The 16,797-nt window shown below is 38.1% G+C and overlaps 1 long non-coding RNA gene across 1 annotated transcript in view; it reads left to right on the forward strand.

Moving 5' to 3' along the window:
- Positions 1 to 3,653, forward strand: part of LOC141545884 (uncharacterized) — a 61,653-nt gene extending 58,000 nt beyond the window's left edge. The window contains exons 3-4 of the long non-coding RNA XR_012483167.1: positions 1,726 to 1,800; positions 3,575 to 3,653. This is a non-coding gene — a long non-coding RNA (uncharacterized LOC141545884). The remainder of the gene's footprint in view (positions 1 to 1,725; positions 1,801 to 3,574) is intronic.
- The last annotated feature ends 13,144 nt before the right edge of the window (positions 3,654 to 16,797 follow it).

Consider the following 16,797-nt stretch of genomic DNA (forward strand, 5'->3'; position numbering starts at 1 on the left):
CTCTCATCCTTTTCCTTTTTGTCTTTCTCCTCTCCCTTTCTCTCTTCTCTTTTTCCTGTCTGTGTCTACTCTCCTCCTGTTCCTTTTCCTTGTTCTTCTCTTTCTCCTTCTCTTAGTTTTTTCTGCCTCTTTCTGAGTATTTTTTTCACTTGGAGGGTTTTTAAACTCTAGGTCTTTCTGATTTACTTTAATTCTTTGGATTCTCTCTCCCCCGCCCTCCCTCTCTCTCCCTCTCTCTCCTCTCTCTCCTCTCTCTCTCTCTCTCTCTCTCTCTCTCTCTCTCTCTCTCTCTCTCTCTCTCTCTCTCTCTCTCTCTCTCTCTCTCTCTCTCTCTGTCTCTCTGTCTCTGTCTCTGTCTCTGTCTCTGTCTGTCTCTGTCTGTCTCTCTCTCTGTCTCTGTCTCTCTCTGTCTCTCTCTCTGTCTCTGTCTCTCTCTCTCTATTCTTTCTCTCTCTCTCTTTCTCTCTCTCTCTCTCTCTCTCTCGCTCTCGCTCTCGCTCTCGCTCTCTGTCGCTCTCGCTCTCTGTCGCTCTCGCTCTCTGTCGCTCTCTCTCTCTCCGTTGCTCTCTGTCACTCTCCCTTCTCCACCTCTTCCTTTTTCTGGTTCTTCTCTTTCTTTCTCTCTCTCAAGTGTTTCTGCCTCTTTCTGATATTTTTTCAGTGTTTCTCACTGTGCTTTTTTTTTTTTTATCTCTAGTTCTTTCTCTTTTACTTTACGTCTGATTCTCTCTCTATTCTCTCTCTCTCTCTCTCTCTCTCTCTCTCTCTCTCTCTCTCTCTCTCTCTCTCTCTCTCTCTCTCTCTCTCTCTCCCCCTGTCGCTTTCTCCTCTCCTCCTCTTCTTTTTTTCATTTTTCTTTTTGTCTGTGTCTCTCACTTTTTGCTGCCTCTTCCTTATATTTTTCTCACTGTTTCTCAGTGTTTTTCTAATCTCTAGCTCTTTCTCATTTACTGTATCTCTTTGATTCTCTCTTTCTCTTCTCTCTTTCTCACACTGTCTCTCTGTCTCACGCTCTCTGTCTCTTTTTCTCTCTCCTCTCATGATGCTCCATTTCCTCCTCTTTTTCTCCCTCTATCTTTTTCTTCCTCTTAGGGTTAGGGTTAGAGTCGGGAGGCGAATTTAGGGTTAGGGTTAGGGTTAGAGTCGGGAGTCGGGAATTTAGGGTTAGGGTTAGGGTTAGATTCGGGAGGCGCGAATTTAGGGTTAGGGTTAGAGTCGGGAGGGAGTTGGGAGTCGGGAGTGCGAATTTAGGGTTAGGGTTAGGGTTAGAGTTAGGGTTAAAGTTAGGGTTAGAGTCGGGAGGCGAATTTAGGGTTAGGGTTAGGGTTAGGGTTAGCTGTGGACCCTCTGAATTCTCTGACCCTGGGGCAGTTGCCCTTCTGTGTTGTCTCCACAGGGGCCAATTGTGGACTTTCCAAACTCTTTGCCTCCTGGGCAGTTACATTCTCTGATGTCTCCTCAGAACTGCAGCTGCTCTTCTCTCAACTCTTCTCAGAGGGTCAGTTGTGTTCCCTTTCCTCACTATTGAGAGGCCTTTGTATTTCCTGTCCTCTCTCTGCCTTTTTGAAAAATTTCATTCCCATTCCATAAGCAACCGTGAATCAGAACAGGCCCCCTCACATCTCAATCACGGGTCATAATGCACAGCTGCTAAGGTCCTTGCAAAACTGAACCCCTTTCCCCCAGCTGGGTTTCATAACAAAAAAACCCTCTCTTGTTTTCCAGGCACTCTTCAGCTCATTATATCCAACTTGGTCCCCCTGCCTAGCAATTTTTCCTACCTACTCTGTGCCAGTAAGAGTAAGTATTCCAGTATGTAGTATTTACATGTTGCCACCTTTGTGCCTGTCACTGTCTTCAAGACTTTGCATAAATACATAAGAGCTGACATTGACATCCTGCCTAATGTGTGGGCTGCAATATGCTATGGACCCGATATTTGTTACTACTCATACTACCATTTAGGGTTCTTACTCTTTTAGGTCATTGAAGAAGGAAATTTAGAGACATTCATACAAAGAATTTGCCTTTATATCCCGTTCATACCACCTGCTGTGAGCCATTCAATGTTTGAGACCTTTTAAATGTGGTGATCTGTCCTTTTGGCACCTCCTGTGTGCCAAAAATTCTCCTTGGAAATAGCCTTTTATAAACACTAATGGTTTCCATGGGTAGCAACTACTAAGTGGCAATCATTTTGCAAAGAGCATTCCATATATTAATAAAAATATCTAGCATTTGTAGCAATTATTTCCAATGATTGTGCTGAGCATTATAGAGAAAGGCATTATCATAACTAGTATTTGATACCACCTAGTATATGAAAGGCACTACGTGAAACACTGTCTTTCTCTTCATCATACCTCCTATGTGTATCCCGCCAAATATGTGCCTTTCACTGTTCCAAGAAATTTCCATCTAGAAAGGCTTACACTTTAATACTGGCTACTGTGTGACAGTCATTGTGCTAACGGCTGTTTATTTCTTAATAATAATAATAACTAGCATCGATGGTACCAATATGGATCAGTCAGTGTAGAAGGGAATTCACAAGACATCCTAAAATATGGCAGCCTTTATAACATGTGCTGTGTGCCAGTCACTGTGTAAAGCACTTTACATTTGTTGACCATAACTGGGATTGATGGCACCTAATATGTGCTGGTAATTGTCCTATTCGGTGTCCATTTAGGAATACTAAGAGTTTCCAATTATACCCCCGAGTAAGTGGCATTTATTTTACAAAAGCTTTGTAGATATTGACCCGTCTTGGGGTTCTGCCTCACTTGGGAGACTCCCCCATCTTGGGGTTCCAGACCACCCACTACCTACTGTCCGATGCCTTGTGTCTCAGGTGCCAAAGCCTGGTATCTTGCATGGCCTCCTGACCTGGGAAATCTAGCCCAAAGATGTTTCCCCTTCAGACGGGTCAATCCCCAGCCGTGGGTCTTTCTTCAGATATTCTCTTCTATGAGGCAGACCCTAAGTACTCTAGAATTTTCCAACCTCTGTGTTCACCCTGAGGCAGAAAATTTGCAGAAAAGAGGCTGAGTCTTTTGTCCTCAGTAGACACCATAGTGCAACTTTATAATGTCTTTACCCAACTTCCAACCCTCTACTTCTAAGAATTCTGAATGTTGGCTGTACCACCTTGGTTTGTTCTGTGCGTCGTTCCAGTGAGTTTGCAGTCCACTGAAGCCCCTTAGGAGAAAGGGACCCTCGGTATCTTCTAGTCCAAAGCTTCTTAAACGGTGGGCTATAAACCCTAGTGGGGTCAGGTAACTGAATAGAGGGATCATGAAAAATTAATATTCCACCAGTATTTTATTCTATAGGTAACAATAAATCCATCTCATGTGTCCCAACATTTTCTTTCTCATAATGGAGAAAATTATAAATATAGAAATATATATATATATATATATATATATATATATATATCTACTGTGTGATATAAAATATATATATATATTATTTATAAGATATATATGTGATATAAATATGAAAATAGTTTTTAAATGCATTATTTTATGTTTTGCTATTAAGAAATACTTGATTTGGAAATCTGTTTTAGATCCTTAGGAGCAATGCTGTGGCAGGCAACCTTGGAGAACTCTTCTATTCCAGCAGTAAAGAATTTCCTGAAAAGGCGGTAAGTCTTTTATCCTCAGTAAACACATATTGCAACTTTATATTTTCTGAACCCAACTTCCAACCCTCTCCTTCTAGAAATCCTTAACGTTGGTTGTCACAGCTTGGTTTGTTTTGTACATCGTTACATTGAGTTTACAGTTCCCTGAAACCCCCTAGCAGAAGGGGACTTTGGGTATCACCGAGTCCAAAGCTTCTTAAACTGCTCGTTTTAACCCCTAATGGAGTCTGGTAACTGAATATATGGGTCATGACAAATGATTATTCCACTAGTATTTAATTCTGTTGGTAAAAAGATCCACCTTAAGTGTATGAACGTGTCTTTTTCATAAATGATAAAAATAATATATGTATATATGATGTTTAGGTCTTTTTATTTCTTTTCAAAAAAATGTCTCTGGGGTTTGGACACTGCCATTCAGGGTAGCCTGAAAGCTCCTGAAATTCCCCCTCGTCCTGCTTTTTTTTTTAACCCTAAGGCCTGGTGTGGGTTTGTGCTGGATGTGTCAAGTACTGGCCCCCTTGTTCAGGGAGGGCAGAACTCGTAGTGTAGGATTCTGGATTGTTCTGGTCCCTCATTGCCATGAAGTAGATTTTACCTGAGGGCTTTCTAAATTGTCTTCGGGGGCAATATTGTTTCACTCTTTCCTTTTTGGGGGTTTTCCTATCCCCAATTCATTTTGAGAAGAAGTTTTTAAATTGCTTGGATCAAAATTTGCTGCAAGTCGCTGGATAGTGTTGCCTGTCTTTCATAAGTGTACCTCTTTGCAAGTAACTACCCCTGTAGAAATAACTACCACTGTGCAAATAATTATAGATGTATGGAAATAACAATATGTGTGGAAATATATATATATATATATATATATATATATATATATGTATATATATATATGTATATATATACATATACATATATATCTGTACCAATAAGTGTAGCTCTGCAGAAATACATGTACCTCTGTGGGAATAACTGTACCTGTCTGCAAATAACTACCTCTGTGCAAATAATTATACCTGTATTCAAATAATTGTCTCTGTGCATGTAAGTATACCTTTGTGCAAATACGTGTCCCTGTGTGTAAATATGTGTTCCTCTGTGTAAATAAATGTACCTCTGTGCAAATAACTATACCCTTATGGAAATAACTGCCTCTGTGTAATAAGTGTACCTCTGTGGAAATAAGTGTACCTTGGTGTAACTAACTATGTCTGTGCAGGTAATTACACCTGAATGGAAATAACGAACTTTGTGTAAAGAAGGGTATCTCTGTGGAAAGAAGTGTATCTCTCTGCAAATAAGGTTACCTCTGTGCAAATAAGTGTACCTCTGTGTAAATAAGTGTATCTTTGTTGAAAAGGACTAGCCCTGTGCAAATACTTATAACTTTATGGAAATAACTACCTGTGTGCAATTAAGCGTCCCTCTGTGGAAATAATGTATATTCTATATGATGTATAAAATATATTTATTTATTTATAGGATGTATATATATATATATATATGTATATGTATATACATATATGACATAAATATATAGATATGGTTTTAATACATTATTTTATGATTAACTATCATCAAATACTTGATTTCAATATCAATTTTAGATACTTTTATACATTGGGTCATGGCAAAATTCCTCAGCCAAAAGGGTTGTGAGAGGGAAAATTTTAAGAAGCTTTTAATTTAGTCTACCATTCTATTTTACAGCTGGAAGTTGCAATCTTGAGAAAATGGGTGGTTTTGTATTAGTTGTTCAGGTACCCTGATTTGCACAGATGTAGTTATTTGCAGAGAGATACACTTATTTGCAGAGAGATACACTTTTTTTTTCACAGAAGTAGTTATTTCCATGCAGGTATAATTATCTGCACAGAGGTAGTTATTTCCACACAGGTATAATTATTTGAACAGAGTTACTCTTATGTACATAGAGGTACACTTATTTACACACAAAGGTGCACTTATTTGAACACAGGTACACTTATTTACAGAGATGTGCAAGTATTTGCTCATAGGTATACTTATTTACACACAGGTACACGTATTTGCATAGAGGTGTTCAAACACAACATTAAGCCTAAAACCTAACCCTAAACTCACAAAATGAGTTACTGTTACTATTGATGTATATATAGCTCTTTTTCTTTCTTTTAAAAGAAATCCATCCAGCTCCTGAAATCCCCTGTCCTCCTGCTTTTTTCTTACGCTAAGGCCTGGTGTGGGTTTGTGTTGGATCTGCTCAAGTATTAGACCCCTTGTTCCGGGAAGGCAGAAGTTCTGGTGTAGGATTCTGGATTGTTCTGGTCCCTCATTCCCAGGAAGCAGATTTTACCTGAGAACTTTCGAAATTTTCTAGGGGGACAATATTGTTTCACTCTTCCCTTTTTGGGGGTTTTCCTATCCCCAATTCATTTTGAGAGTTTTTTTAAAAATTAATTAATTAATTAATAATTTATTTTTAATTTTTATAATTATAACATTTTCTTTGACAGTACATAAGCATAGGTATTTTTTTTTTACAGCATTATGTTTTGTATTCCCTTCTGTTCCGAATTTTCCCCCTCCTTCCCTCCACCCCCTCCCCTAGATGGCAGGCATTCCCATACATATTAAATATCTTATAGTGTATCCTAGGTACAATATATATGTGCAGAACTGAATTTTGTTGTTCTTGTTGCAAAGGAAGGATTGTATTTGGAAGGTAAAAATAATCTGGGAAGAAAAAAACAAACAAAGAAACAAACAAAAAAACAATGCTCACAGTTGACACTCATTTCCCAGTGTTCCTTTTCTGGATGTAGCTGATTCTGTCCATCATTGATCAATTGGAATTGGATTAGCTCTTCTTTGAGAAAGAGTTTTTAAATTGCGTCTTGGAGGAAAATTTGCTGCAAGTCGGTGGATGGTGTATCCTGCCTTTCATAAGTGTACCTCTGTGCCAGTAACTACCTCTGTGCTAATAAGGGTAGATATTTTCAAATAAATGTACCCCTGTAGAAATAACTACCACTGTGCAAATAATTATACATGTATGTAAATAACAACATGTGTGGAAATATATATATATATATATGTACCAATGAGTGTAGCTCTGCGGAAATACATGTACCTGTGTGGAACTCACTGTAACTCTGTGGGAATAACTCTACCTCTATGCACATAACTACCTCCGGGCAAATAATTATACCTTTGTGTAAATATGTGTACCTCTGTGTAAATAAGTGTACTTCTGTGCAAATAACTATACCTTTATGGAAATAACTGCCTCTGTGCAAATAATGTACCTCTGTGGAAATAAGTGTACCTTTGTGCAACTAACTATGTCTGTGCAGAGAATTACACCTGAATGGAAATAACAAACTTTGTGCAAAGAAGTGTATCTCTCTACAAATAAGGGTACCTATGTACAAATAACTACATTTGTACAAATAAGGGTATCTCTGTTCCAATACATGTACCCATGTACCAATAACTACCACTGTGCAAATAATTATACATGTATGGAAATAAGTATACCTCTGTGCAAATAATTGTACCTCGGGACAAACAACTGTACCTCGCTGCAATTAACGGTACCTTGGTACAGATCAGTGTTCCTCTCTGGCAAGAGTTGAACCTCTTTGCAAATAAATGTCCCTCTGTGAAAATACGTGTACCTCTGTGCAAATAGTAGTACAACTTTGCAAATGAATGTGTCTATGTGCCAATACTTATACCTCTGTGCAAATAACTACGTATGTGCAAAAAATTGTTACTGTATGACAATAACTCCTTTTGTGCAAATAAGTGTACGTCTGCGTAAAAAAAGTGTACCTCTGGGCAGATAACTATAGCTCTATGGAAAAACTACCTTTGTGTAAATAAGTGTACGTCTGTGTAAATAAGTGTACCTCTGTTGCCAAGAACTACCCCCGTGCAAATACTTACAACTTTATGGAAAAAACTACGTGTGTGCAATTAAGTGTCCCTCTGTGGATATAATGTATATTATACATGATGTATGAATATATATTTATTTATTTAGCAAATATATGTGATATATATATATATATATATATATATATATAGATATAGATATAGATATAGATATAGTTTCAATACGTTATTTTATTATTAACTATCAGCAAATACTTGATTTGGATATCGATTTTAGATACTTTTATACCTTGGGTCATGGCAAAATTCCTCAATAAAAAGGGTTGTGAGAGGGAAAAGTTTAAGAAGCTCTGAATTTAGTCTACCATTCTATTTTACAGCTGGAAGTTGCATTCTTGAGAAAATGGGTGGTTTAGGGTTAGTAGTTAAGGTCCATTTTCTTTGCACAGAGGTAGTTATTTGCATAGAGGTACACTTATTTGCTGAGAGATACATTGTTTTTTTTTTTTTTTTTTTTTTTGCACAGAGGTAGTTATTTCCTAGCAGGTATAATTATCTGCACAGAGGTAATTATTTGCACAGAGGTACACATCTTTACACGGAGGTAGTTATTTCCACACAGGTATAATTATTTGCACAGGGTTACACTTATGCACATAGAGGTACACTTATTCGTGCACAAAGGTACACTTATTTGAACAGAGGTACACTTATTTACACAGATGTACAAGTATTTGCACACAGGTATACTTATTTACACACAGGTACATGTATTTGCACAAAGGTGTCCAAACACAACATTAACCCTAATTCCTAACCCTAAACTGACAAAATGAGCTGCTGTTACTATTGTTGTCTATATAAGTCTTTTGCTTTCTTTAAAAAAAAAATCTCTCTGGTGTTTGGACACTCCCATCAAGGGAAGGCTGAGAGATCCCAAAGGTCCTGTCCTCCTGCTTCTGTTTCCCAAAGGACTGCTGCAGGTTTGTGCTGGATGTGGTCACCTACCGCCTGCCTTGGTTGGGGTGGGCGGCATTTCTGTTGTGGGGGTCTGGATTGTTCAGGATTGTTCTGGTCCCCTCATTCCCTTGAAGCAGACTTTCCCAGGGGATTTTCTAAATTATTGTGGGGGTCATTGTTTTTTCACTCTTTTATTGTGTTTCCCTTCCCCAATTCATTTTGGGAGAGAATTTTTACATTGCTTGGAGGGAATTTGGCTGCAGGTGTTGGGAGGGTGTCACCTGTCCTTTTCCCCTGCCATTTCCCCCTCAGACCCTGGGTTTGTTGAAAAAACCATTAAAAATCCCAGAAGCTGGAGTGCTAAAACCAGAAATGTCTTTACCAGTAGCCGAGGGAGCCCTTCCTTTCAGTGAGGACATTACTGCAAAGAAACCTGGATTTGATTCCTGAGGTCTCACAGCTAATTAGCAGCAGTGCTGTGGCAGCCAACCTTGTAGAACTCTTCTATTCCAGCAGTAAACAATTAGCTGAAAAGTTGATAAATCTTTTATCCTCAGTAGACCACATATGGCATCTTCATAATGTCTGAACCCAACTTCCAACTCTCTCCTTCTAGAAATTCTTAATGTTGGTTGTAACAACTTGGTTTGCTGTGTGCATCCTTACAGTGAGTTTGCAGGTCAATGAAATCCCCTAGCAGAAAGGGACCCTGGGTGTCACCTAGTCCAAAGCTGCTTAAACTGCAGGTTGTAACCCCTAATGGGTTCAGGGATGTGAATATAGTGGTCATGAAAATTAATATTGCACCAGTATTTAAGTTTTTAGATAAAAAGAAATCCATCTCTTGTGTAGGAACATTTTCTTTGCCATAAATGATAAAATTGTGAATATAGCAAATATGTATGTGTATATACATATATACACATTGATGTAATGTATAAATATATATTTATTTAGTTCTAAGATAGATATAGATATATATACACATATATATACATATATATATATATATGTGACAAAAATATATACATAAGTTTTTAAATACATTTTATGATTTGCTGTCAGGCAATCCTTGATATGGATATCTATTTTAAACCTTGGGTCATGGAAAAATTCCTCAGGGAAAAGGACTGTTAGAAGGAAAAGTTTAAGAAGCTTTGATTTAGTCTACCATTCTCTTTTATAGATGGCTATTGTAATCTTGGGAAATTGGGTGCTTTTCCCAAAGCCTTTTATGGGGTTAGTGGTATGACTGGCTTTGGAGGAAAAAACCTTTCACTTCCCATTCCAGTCTCCAGTTCCATTTTCAGTATCATGTTGAAGTTACAACATTTAAAAAAGATTATTTCCTTGCATTTTCAAGTTGCAATTGTCTCCTCCTGTCCCTTCCAAACCCACATTTGGAAGTGTCAACATTTGTTAAATATATGTGAAACTATACATAACATACTTGCTTGTATCAATTTTCGGTGGATAGTATTTTCCTTGAGAAGACCTTCACAATTAATTGAAATTTCCTTTAACTGGGAATAACTAAGCCATTCTTGTTCACTCTTCCACTAATGGTGCTACACCTGTATATATTCCCTTGGTTCTGCTCTTCAGTCAGCATGAGTTACTGTAAGTTTTCCACCTTTTAAAAAAATCATCTTGTTCATTATTTCTTCAGGCACAATGATATTCCATTACATTCATATTGCACAACTTCATCACCCCCAGCCCAATGGATTGGGATCCCTTCAGTTGGCAGCTCTTTGCCAGCACAAAATGAGTTGTTGTTACTATTGTTGTATATATAGGGATTTTTGTTTCTTTAAAAAAAAAAATATCTCTGTGGTTTGGACACTCCCTTCCAGGGTTGGCTGAGAGCTCCTGAATGCCCCTCCCCCTGTTTGTGTTGCCCCAGGGCCTCTTCTGGGCTTGTGCAGGATGTGGTCAACTATTGGATGCCTTGGTCAGGGAGGGCGGGACTTCTGGTGTGGGAGTCTGGATTGTTCTGGAACTTTCTGGCACCTCAGTGTAAGGAAGCAGACTTTCTGTGAGGGCCTTTTCATTCTATTGAGGGGCAATGTTGTTTCTGTCTTCACTTTTATCTGGTTTTCCTCTCCACAAGTTACTTTGAGAGAGAATTTTGAAATTGTTGTGGGGAAATTTGCCTCAGGTGCTGGGAGAGTGTGGGCTGCCTTCCCCCCCCCCCTTTCTCCCTCAGGTTCTGGCTTTATTGAATGAACCATTAAAACCAGAGGGCTTTCTAAATGGTCTTGGGGGGTGCAATGTTGTTTCTGTCTTCACTTTTATCTGGTTTTCCTCTCCCCAAGTCATTTTGAGAGAAAAATTTTAAATTGGTTTGAGGGAATTTTCCTGCAGGTCTTGGGAAGGTGTCACCTGCCTTTTTCCCCCAAAAATTCAGATTCTGGGTTTATTGAATGAACCATTAAAATCCCAGAAGCTCAAATGCTAAAAGCAGAAGTGTCTTTACCAATAGTGTATGGGGAGCCCTTCATTTCAGTGAGGACATTACTGCAAAGAAACGTGAGCAGTGCTGTGGCAGGGAATCCTGGAGAACTCTTCTACAGCAGCAGTAAAGAATTTCCTGAAAAGGGGGTAAGGCTTTTCAAACCCCAGTAGACCACATAATGCAACTTTATGAGGACTGAACCCAACTTCCAACCCTGTCCTTGCAGAAATGCTTAATGTTGGCTGTCACACCTTGGTTTGTTTCTCTGCATCATTACATTGAGTTTGCAAGTCACTGAAACCACCCTCAGCAGAAAGGGACTCGGGGTATCACCTAGTCAAAAGCTTCTTAAACTGTGAGTTGTAACCCCAATGAGGTCAGGTAACTGAATAGACGGGATTCCTCCAGTATTTAATTCTGTACGTAAAAAAAAAAATCCTTCTCATGTGTATGAACATGTCCCTTTTCATAAATGATAAAATCATATATATACACACACACATATATATGTGATGTATAGGTCTTTTTCTTTCTTTTAAAAAATGTCTTTGGGGTTTGGACAATGCCATCCAGGATAGGCTGAAAACTCCTGAAATCCCATGTCCTCCTGCTTTTTTTTTTACGCTAAGGCCTGGTGTGGGTTTGTGCTGGATCTGCTCAAGTATTGGACCCCTTGTTCAGGGAAGGCAGAAGTTGTGGTGTAGGATTCTGGATTGTTCTGGTCCCTCATTCCCATGAAGCAGATTTTACCTGAGGGCTTTCTAAATTGTCTTGGGGGACAATGTTGTTTCACTCTTCCCTTTTTGGGGCTTTCCTATGTCCAATTCATTTTGAGAAAGAGTTTTTAAATTGCTTGGAGGAAAAGTTGCTGCAAGTCGGTTGATGGTGCAAATAATTATACATGTATGTAAATAACAACAGGCGTGGAAAGATATATATCTTATCTTATCTTATATTATCTTATCTATCTATCTATCTATCTATCTATCTATCTATCTATCTATATCTGTACCAATAAGTGTAGCTCTGCGGAAATACATGTACCTGTGTGGAAGTCACTGTATTTCTGTGGGAATAACTCTACCTCTATGCAAATAACTGCCTCTGTGCAAATAAGTGTACCACTGTGGAAATAAGTGTACCTCTGTGCAAATGGTAGTACCACTTTGCAAATGAATGTCCCTCTGTGTCAATACTTATACCTCTGTGCAAATAGCTACCTATGTTCAAAAAATTGTTACTGTATGACAATAACTCCTTTTGTGCAAATAAGTGTACGTCTGTGTAAAAAAGTGTACCTCTGTGCAGATAACTATACCTCTATGGAAAAACTACCTCTGTGCAAATAAGTGTACGTCTGTGTAAATAAGTGTGCTTCTGTTGCCAAGGACTACCCCCGTGCAAATACTTATAACTTTATGGAAAAAACTACGTGTGTGCAATTAAGTGTCCCTCTGTGGAAATAATGTATCTTATACATGCTGTATGAATATATATTTATTTATAGCATATGTATGTGATATAAACGTATAGATATGGTTTCAATACATTATTTTGTGATTAACTATCAGCAAATACTTGATTTGGATATCGATTTTAGATACTTTTATACCTTGGGTCATGGCAAAATTCCTCAGCAAAAAGGGTTGTGAGAGGGAAAAGTTTAAGAAGCTTTGAATTTAGTCTACCATTCTATTTTACAGCTGGAAGTTGCAATCTTGAGAAAATTGGGTGGTTTAGGGTTAGTTGTTCAGGTACTCTTATTTGCACAGATGTAGTTATTTGCACAGAGGTAACTTATTTGCAGAGAGATACAATTTTTTGCACAGAAGTAGTTATTTCCATGCCGGTATTATTATCTGCACAGAGGTAGTTATTTGCACAGAGGTACACATCTTTACACGGAGGTAGTTATTTCCACACAGGTATAATTATTTGCACAGGGTTACACTTATGCACATAGAGGTACACTTATTCGTGCACCAAGGTACACTTATTTGAACAGAGGAACACTTATTTACACAGATGTGCAAGTATTTGCACATAGGTATACTGATTTACACACAGGTACATGTATTTGCACAGAAGTGTACAAACGCAACATTAACCCTAAACCCTAACCCTAAACTCACAAAATGAGTTGCTGTTACTATTGTTGTATATATAGGTCTTTTTTTTTCTTTTAAAAAAAATATCTTGTGTTTGGACACTCCCATCAAGGGAAGGCTGAGAGATCCCAAAGGCCCTGTCCTCCTGCTTCTGTTCCCCAAAGGACTGCTGCAGGTTTGTGCTGGGTGTGTTCACCTATTGCCTGCCTTGGGTAGGGAGGGCGGCATTTCCATTGTGGGGGTCTGGATTGTTCAGGATTGTTCTGGTCCCCTCATTCCCATGAAGCATACTTTCCCTGAGGATTTTCTAAATGAATTTTGGGGGTCAATGTTGTTTCACTCTATACTTTTATTGGGTTTCCCTTCCCCAATCCATTTTGGGAGAGAAGTTTTACATTGCTTGGAGGGCATTTGGCTGCAGGTCTTGGGCGGTTGTCACCTTCCTTTTCCCCTGCCATTTCCCCCTCAGACCCTGGGTTTGTTGAATGAACCATTAAAATCCCAGAACACGGGTGTTAAAACCAGAACTGTCTTTGGCAATAGCATAGAGTGAGCCCTTCGTTTCAGTGAGGACATTGCTGCAAAGAAACCTAGATTTGTTTCCTGAGGTCTCACAGCTAATTAGCAGCAGTGCTGTGGCAGCCAACCTTGGAGAACTCTTCTATTCCAGCAGTAAAGAATTTCCTGAAAAGGGGGTAAGTCTTTTATCCTCAGTGGAACACATATTGCAACTGTGTATTGTCTGAACCCAACTTCCAAACGTCTCCTTCTAGAAATTCTTAATGTTTGTTGTAACAAATTGGTTTGTTCTGTGCAAGGTTACATTGAGTTTGCCGTTCACTGAAAGCCCCTAGCAGAAGGGGACTCTGGGTATCACCTAGTCCAAAGCTTCTTAAACTGTGCGTTGTAACCCCTAATGGGGTCAGGTAACTCAATATAGGGGTCATGAAAATTAATATTCCACTAGTATTTTATTCTATAGGTAAAAAGAAATCCATCTCATGTGTATGAACATTTTCTTTGCCAAAAATGATAGAATTATTATTTTTTTTGAATGAATGAAAAAAACCAAGCATTTATTAAGCATCTAGTGTCAAACTGCTTCATCAGTGGTGATACCAATATAAATGCAAGACAGTTTCTACCCTTGAAAAGCTTAATTTTGTTTCTTGACTGTTTTTCTTTTGGAAATAAAGTTATCATTTCTTTATTTTTATCACTAATTTTTTAAATTTTTTTTATTATTTTTTTTATAATATTATCCCTTGTATTCATTTTTTCCACATTATCCCCCCCCCTGCCTCTACTCCCTCCCCCCCCCCCCCCCATGACAGGCAATCCCATACATTTTACATGTGTTATAATATAACCTAGATACAATACATGTGTGTAAATACCATTTTCTGGGCAGACAGATATTAGTGCTAACAATTTACATTCACTTCCCAGTGTTCCTTCTCTGGGTGTAGCTACCTCTGGAAGTGAGTTGGATCTTCTTTATGTTGAAGATTTCCATTTCCATCAGAATACATCCTCATACAGTATTGTTGTTGAAGTGTATAGTGATCTCCTGGTTCTGTTCATTTCACTCAGCATCAGTTGATGTCAGTCTCTCCAAACCTCTCTGTATTCCTCCTGCTGGTCATTTCTTACAGAGCAATAATATTCCATAACCTTCATATACCATAATTTACCCAACCATTCTCCAACAGATGGGCATCCATTCATCTTCCAGTTTCTAGCTACAACAAATAGAGCTGCCACAAACATTTTGGCACATACAGGTCTCTTTCCGCTCTTTAGTATTTCTTTGGTATATAAGCCCAGTAGTAGCACTGTTGGATCAAAGGGTATGGACAGTTTGATAACTTTTTGGGCATAGTTCCAAATTGCTCTCCAGAATGGCCGGATTCTTTCCGGCCAACTCCACCAACAATGCATCAGTGTCCCAGTTTTCCCACATCCCCTCCAACATTCATCATTATTTGTTCCTGTCATCTTAGCCAGTCTGACAGGTGTGTAGTGGTATCTCAGAGTTGTCTTAATTTGCATTTCTGATCAGTAGTGATTTGGAACACTCTTTCATATGAGTGAATATAGTTTCACTTTCATCATCTGAGTATTGTCTGTTCATATCCTTTGACCATTTATCAATTGGAGAATGGTTTGACTTGATAAGTTAATTTTCACCAGTAATTATAGAGAGTTTAGCCTTAAGGATCCCAGGCTTATTGATAAATGCATATTTACGTCATAGTGGTTAGAACTATGCACAATATTGCCACAGGCTGCAAAATATAATACCTTCCAAGTATGTAGAAAGACTAGAATTCTATAGCAGAAACTTGCTGTCCTTTATCATCTCCCAGATAACAAAGCTGTACACTGCAAATACAAATCCCCCAAATCTTTAAGATTTCACAAAGTCAACTGGGGTCTGTACCACTGCAGACCAAAATGTTATCCACAACAGCCTCTCTAGACACTGAATCAGAAAAAAAACAAACAAAAAACAAACAAACAAAAAACGTAAGAATCTAAGATTTGTCACCTTACTGAATAATTATAATCTCCAAACCACATGGAATGAAAATGTCACCCAAATATAGAGACTTAACAGAAGAAAGTACAGCCTGGGAAGAAGTCACAGTGTATATCATAACTGCTAGCCTGTCTCTAACTGAAATTATCCCAAAGATGCCTTTGGAGATGCATCAGAAAATGAGCTTTTAATTTTCATTAATTTCATTAATTCAAATTTTATTCATTCATTAGTGAGCATTTCAGTGCTCATTAAATTATTTTAAAAAGTTTAAATCCATTTCATCTACCTGTACAGTAATCAATAGAACATTAAGTATAATAAACAACAGCAGGGTAGTGACTGGCCCTGAATTGTTTCTTTCCAAAATCTACCAAAAACGAAATGACCAAATGAAACGATTGTATAGAATGATCCAAAAGTCTTGGTAAAGGTTTAAGCTTTAATGGAAGATTAAAATTGCACTAAGACTTTTGGGATACAATATACAGTGCTGACTTCAGTGTTTTTAAGGACCTTTCCATATAGTGCCTCTCTTCAGCCTCAAAACACTCCAAAAGATAAATACTAAAGGTGTAATTATCTCTATTTTAAATAGACCACCTCTCAGGGAGGTGAGTGAACTGCCCAGACTCACAGCTGATAAGTGTCAGAGACTGATTTGAATTCAGCTCTTTGGTGACACTTAGTCTAGTGCTCTCCCTGAAATACTACTTGTTAATAATTTAGGCTGATAAAACTAGGGAGAAAGCTCTGTTTTGAAGTAAATAGAAAGAAGAAATTCAGTCCTTAAAAAGGCAAAAGTTCTACATTTAAAAATCTGCATTCTTTCAAATATGACCTTTCCAAGAGAAGTTAAGTAATGGGATTAAGTGCTGCAGGCCCTGCCCATTGTGGTCACCAATTTCTATCTCTCCCCTTCTAAATTGCCTTGTGTATATTTTCTAATAGGTTTTTGTATATATATCATCCCTGCTCTTCCTCCAATGGAATTTAAGCTTTTTAAGATGAAGGATTCCTTAAATTACGGTACGTGAATGTAATGCAATATGATTTGTTCTATAACAAATGAAGAGCAGGCTGATTTCAGAAAAAGCTTGGAAAAACTGAGATGAATTGATATTGAGTGAAGTAAGCCCAACCAATAGAACATTACAATAGCAGCAAGATCATGTGATGATCAACTACCAGAGATTTA

Source organism: Sminthopsis crassicaudata, chromosome 6 (assembly GCF_048593235.1).
Source record: "Sminthopsis crassicaudata isolate SCR6 chromosome 6, ASM4859323v1, whole genome shotgun sequence".
NCBI classification, from domain to species: domain Eukaryota; kingdom Metazoa; phylum Chordata; class Mammalia; order Dasyuromorphia; family Dasyuridae; genus Sminthopsis; species Sminthopsis crassicaudata.